Below are 6,244 nucleotides of genomic sequence, written 5' to 3'. Positions count from 1 at the left end.
GCACCTGACTTCTAGGTTATCAACTCTCCCCAAACTGCCACACATATTGTGGTTAAGTTTGTTGTCAAATTTTTGGTGACACACTGGTTGAGAACCACTGCTCCTGGGCTTCTTTTACAAAGCCGCACTACCGATTCCACGCAGCAAATGAGAAGAAGCCCATAGGTCTCTAGAAGAAGCCATTTGCGAAATGTGACCCCGTCGGGACCTTAGCTGATTTAGGGTGGAACAGACATATTGCGTAGTGATTTTGAAGATCCAGACCGCTTGAAGACTGGATCCTCCCTATTGCTGGATTATGAGCCAAGATGCTTGATTGCTGAATGTAACACTGTAAGTTGTGTCTTTCAGGATTTTTTTTTTATACACTGTGTTTCTTCGGTAGACATTATTAAAGAGATTAGAGATGTTTTTGATATTATTAAAGAAACTAGTAAAAAAGGCCCGTTTCTGACACAAATGAAACAGGCGCTAGCAAGGTTTTCCTCGGAGTGGGTGTGCTTGAGAAAGTGTGTGTGAAACTGACTGTGTGTGAGAGAGAGAGAGAGTAAATATGCGAGTGTGTGTGTGTGACAGAGAGCAAGTGAAACTGGGTGCAAGTCCGTCTGTGAGAGAGAGAGTGTGTATGTGAGAATGAGAGTGTGTGCGAGTGCGTATGTGAGCCACAGTGAGTGTGAGAGAGAGAGAGTGTGTTTCACACAGATACAGTGTGTGTGTGAGACAGAGTGTGAGAGAGTATGTGTGCGATACACAGACTCTCTGTGAGACCGAGAGAGTGTATGAGACTGAGAGAGTGTTTGAGAGTGACTGTGTGACACATAGAGAGTGAATGTGATAGAGCGTGTGTGAGAGTGAGAGAGAGAGAAAGACACTGACTGTGAGAGAGAGAGAGAGAGTGTGTGTGAGAGAGAGAGAGAGTGTGTGTGTGTGTGTGTGTGTGTGTGTGACAGAGATACCTCCCCTCCCTCTGTCTCTGGTCTCAGGACCCCCTCCCCCTTCCCTCTCTGGTCTCAGGACTCCCTCCCCCCTCCCCTCCCCTCTTCCTCCTCTCTCCCCCTTCCCCATCCCCTCCTCCCCCTCCCCCTCCTCCTCCTCTCTCCCTCTCCCCATCCTCCCCTCTCAGGTCTCTGGACCCCTCCCCTCTCCCCCTCCCCCTGATCTCAGGACCCCCTCCACCCCCCTCTCAGGACCCTCTCCCCCTCTCTGGTCTTAAGACCCCCTCCCCCCATCTGGTCTCAGGACCCCCTCACCCCCACTGAACTGCGAGGGGGTGGAAACAGCTGCCGAGAGGGGGGGCAGGGGGGACAAAATTCCCAGGGCCCGGGGCTCCAAGGGGGGCCCGGCGCCACAGTCCCACCCGCCCTCCGTCGTCGACTCTCTGCCCTCTGCATTGAAATCGCAGTCTCACCTCCGTGGAAGCAGCGCTGCAGGCAGCAGAACACCTCCCTTTGGGCCTCCTTTCCTCCCTGTGTCCCGCCCTCGTCTGACGCAACTTCCGCGAGAGTGGTATGCAAGGAGGGAAGGGAGGCCGAAGGGAGGCATTCTGCTGCCTACAGCGCTGCTTTCATGGCGGTAAGACTGCAATTTCAAGGCAGGGGGCCCGGCCCGGTGGCGGATGGAGGAGGGAGTGGTAGCGACCTCGGGGGGTGGAGGGGGAGCAATGGCTGAGGCGACCTCTAAAGGGGTGGAGAGGGGAGCGGTGGCGACCTCGGGGGGGTGGAGGGGTGAGGGCATCATGTGTCTGGGAGGGGGGTTGTAGGGGAGGTGGTAGCGGCGGCAGTACCGGCAGTGATGATGCCGGCGACATTGGGCGCGGACTGAAGGTACGTTGGTGTGCCTCGTGCTGCTATCGTGTGGTTGGTCACTGCTGCTTGTGACAAACCAGGAAGCACGCAAACGTCAGGACAGGAGATGGATACAGCGTTACAGGCAGCACGAACCCTACAAACCCTTCACTGCCACAGAGTCAGCTTCAGAACGTTGGAGGTGCTTTTTATTATAGTAGATTAGTAATTAGTTGGAGTTTTTTCAGATCTATGATTATTTTTTGACTGACTACAGTTTTAAGTGGCAGTGGCGTACCAAGGGGGGGGGGCGGTGGGGGCGGTCCGCCCCGGGTGCACGCCACTGGGGGGGTGCCACGCGCCGGTCAGCGTCGTTCGTTTCCATGCTCCCTCTGCCCTGGAACAGGAAGTAGCCTGTTCCGGGGCAGAGGGAGCATGGAAACAAACGAGCTGACCAGCTTGCGGTACCCCCCCAGTGGCGTGCACCTGAGGGGGAGGGGTTTTTTTCGCCGGGGGGGTCACGCTGCATGGGGGGGGGGGCTGCACCCAGGGGGGGGCGGGGTGCATCGGCGATCCGCCCCGGGTGTCAGTGCCCCGAGGAACGCCACTGTTAAGTGGTCATACGTAAGATTTATGCTTTAGCATTATCTGTATCAGTCTTTATGAGGTCTTTTTCTCCATGTTTGAATATTGCTAATTTATGAGAGTTTCCTGCATTTCTTCCAAAACTCACCATTTTTCTTTTTAACCCCCCCCCCCCCCCCCCCATGCTTACTAAAGCTTAGCTCGAGTTATCTGCAGCAGGGCCCATTTTATTCCTATGGGCCCCGCTGCAGATAGCTCGAGCTAAGCTTTAGCAAACAACCCCGCTATGCTAACCGAATAGCACAGAACACACCTACTCTCTGCCCTCAGACCCACCCCCTGTGCTAAAAAATAAATTAAATTTTTTAGCACGAGGATAGCATGCACACATCCCAAATTTACCAGGGTTCGCCTCAGTGTGTCCCACGGTAAACCATTCTTTGCTACAGTGAGCACCTCTTAGTGCTTACTCCAGCTTTGTGATAAGGCCCCTTAGATGGTATGTCTTACTTTATGAATGCATTTTATTCTGCTTTGCCTTTGGCTGTTTGTATCTATTAAAAATGAAATGGATGAAAATATATTTCAATTGAGTCAAGCGCCATTTTTAAATGGCTATGATGTAATAGTGTGCTACATAGAATAGATAAACTAATGCTCTGCAATGACATAATTATATTTTTTTTATTAACTCTTTCAGGGATCCTTTTACTAAGGTGCACTAACAGATTTATTGCACACTATTGATTAGCATATCCTAAATAATAAGTTGTCCATAGGAATATAATGGGCATCTTAGCATTTAGCACGCACTAAGGGTTCTGTTTATTAATCCTCACTAGAGGCACATTAGCGTGCACTAACCATATAGATGCCCATAATATTTCTATGGGCATCTACACAGATAGCGTGCACTAATTTTTAGGCCTAAGTCTTTTAGTGCACCTTAGTAAAAGGACCCCTTAGTTTGCTTACTGATTAATGAAATGTTCTCCTTGTGTAGTATGAGTCAAGATATCAGAGTTTTTACTGATGTTGGAACTCTGGAGGTCTGAAGCAACCTCGAAGAGGTAGGACATTGGCATTCTTTGAGCCAAATGTACTAAACAGTAACTTGAACCACATAGTGACTGACTAATTTGGCACACAAAAGAAGTAATTTTATTTATTTGATTAAAGGAACATTGGTCCTATGAGAACTGATGGCTATAAATGTGCAGGATACCTGCCAATTGAAACAGCAGGACTTATGTTCCATTTTGGGATGCATGTTAATGGAAACTATACTGTAGATAGTTAATCAAAAGAATATTGTGAACTGTGCCCTGTTCTGAGAAACATGTTAACTGATAGCAGATTGGGAACTATTTTTTATAAGTCCACTACACCATTTTAAACTGTTTACAATGTGGTTTTTTTTTTATTGTGGTAATCGAGAATGTGCTAATGGAGAAGCCATTTGTTTGAATTCAATTTTTCACAAAAAGGTGATATATTCAATAAAAGCTGTACCGAATAGCATATTTTACTATTTAGCCAAATACGAATAATGAAAAATATTATTCAGTTGAATACAAATAATGGGCATTGAGCTCTAACACAACAAATAATAAAAGAAGCAAAATGAAATCAGAGTTCAAGGGCCCTGTTTACAAAGATGCACTAGCATTTTTAGCGCATGCTAAAAATTAGCATGTGCTAACCGTGTAGATGTCCATAATATTCCCATGGACATCTACATGGTAAACGCACACTAATTTTTATGTGCACCAAATGCCACTTGGGGCATGGCAGAAAATAAAAAATATTTTTTGGGCACTCGTAGTGGACGCATGCCAAAAATGAAATTAACACAAGGGCCACACGGTAGTCATGCAGTAACTCCATCTTGGCGCGTGTTGAGCGCGTGTAGACGTTTATGCGGCGTATATATATATAGATATATAGATATAGATATAGATATAGATATATATATATATATATATATATATATATAGACACCTTTTTGGTGGGAGAGTATTACTATTGGAAGCCCTGCTAAGGGGGCTAGCACCAGCAATGCCATTGGCCTGTCAACAAACCCTGATGCTGCTTGACAGAGACAGTACAAGGTTTGGAGACACAGACCTTGCCTATAACAAGAAAGACATGGCTAAAGCCTGAGGAGCCGTGACCATTTAAAGCCTGCTGTCTGGTTTATATACTAGTGCTTGTGACTTATGTCTGTAGCCAACTGATAGGGCTGGAATAAAAACCTGGACTGCAACTGTGCTGTTTACTGTAATGACTTCTTCTCTAATTCTCCTAAAAGAGAAACTACTTCCATGATTGAGACTTCCCTGTCTCAACACCCTAGGTAGTGACCTTCTGTGTCGCTATATATATATATATATTAGTATAAGTAGTTTTAAAATGTTTAAACTATATAGAAGTGGATCCGGTTCATTCTTGAGCATAAGTTGCCTTGAGCTTCCAGTGAAAAAGGCATGAAATAAATCCAGATGCTTCCTTTCTTTGCTTTCCTTGCCTTGCTGCTATTTGGGGAGTTCAGTGGAAACTGCTGTGCAACTGCTAGATCAGAATATCATTGAGAAATTACAAAAGGAAAGAAAAATCCCCCCAAAATTAACATTTTCTCTTTAAACAAATTACAATGCAGAAAAAATGGAAAATAATGCAGACAAAGTGAGCTGTGTTGCATACAAATTTATTTATTTGTTACATTTGTATCCCACATTTTCTCACCTATTTGCAGGCTCAATGTAGCTTACATAGTACCGTAATGGCATTCGCCAAGTCCGGTGGATAACAAATGCAAGGTGTGGGTGTGGTCGAATAAGGTTCATGAGTTTCGGATGCAATGGGGCCGTAATGGGGATAGAAGAAAGGAAGGGTTGTAGGTCTCCATAACGAGCTGTGGTGATGCTGTGTTGCAGAGTTCAGGTACCTAGGTTGGGTCGTTAGGATATGCTTTTTTAAACAGGTGGGTCTTTAGTGATTTCCTGAAGTTCAGATGGTCGTAGGTTGTTTTCACGGCTTTTTGGCAGTGTATTCCATAGTTGTGTGCTTATATAGGAGAAGCTGGATGCATAAGTTGTTTTATATTTGAGTCCTTTGCAGTTCGGGTAGTGGAGGTTTAGGTATGTTCGTGATGATCCGATTGTATTTTTGATTGGTAGGTCTATGAGGTCTGTCATGTATCCTAGAGTTTGGCCTTAGATAGTTTTGTGGACCAGGGTGCAGATTTTGAAGGCAATACATTCTTTGATTGGGAGCCAATGCAGTTTATTCAAAGTAGCATATGAATAGAAAAATGAGGTGCTGCCAGCATAATAATTTTTTGAGGAGCAAATCACCAGACTAATTCACCTGCTTATGTTCTACCTCTGTGAAAAAAAAAACATTCCAAAGCCTGGTAAATGAAGATTCTGCTACATGTTGAGCAACCCACTCATTGTAGACTCAGAACCCAGCTGATGCCCCCTAAAGAACACCCAAGGAGCTCCTTGATGCAATGACCCCAGCTGAGATCAGCCAAAGAGCTCCAAACTCAATATCTATCCCTCACCTTCTCATGTCTTCCCATGTCCCCAAGTTATCTAGTGCTGTAGAAAGGTTGTTTAGTGCAAAAGAAACCCTCACTCCTTCCTACCCCATTCAATTTGCTGAGGAAAATGATGCCAGCTATTCTGATGTTCTGTGTCTCATACATGGGAGGAAGGGTTAGGGAAACTTTGGTGTACAAACAGCCCTTTATGCACCTTGCAGAGATCAGCATGGTGTTTCTGATAATGAAAATATGAAGGATTATGTCCAATCCTAATGCACATTCATGACCAGTCTTAATAAAGCTTGTTTTCATGTGCCTCTTTCCC

The sequence above is a fragment of the Microcaecilia unicolor genome, chromosome 10, assembly GCF_901765095.1.
Source record: "Microcaecilia unicolor chromosome 10, aMicUni1.1, whole genome shotgun sequence".
Taxonomy (NCBI): Eukaryota; Metazoa; Chordata; class Amphibia; order Gymnophiona; family Siphonopidae; genus Microcaecilia; species Microcaecilia unicolor.
The sequence above is the reverse complement of the archived record's forward strand: the minus strand, read 5'-3'. Positions refer to the sequence as shown.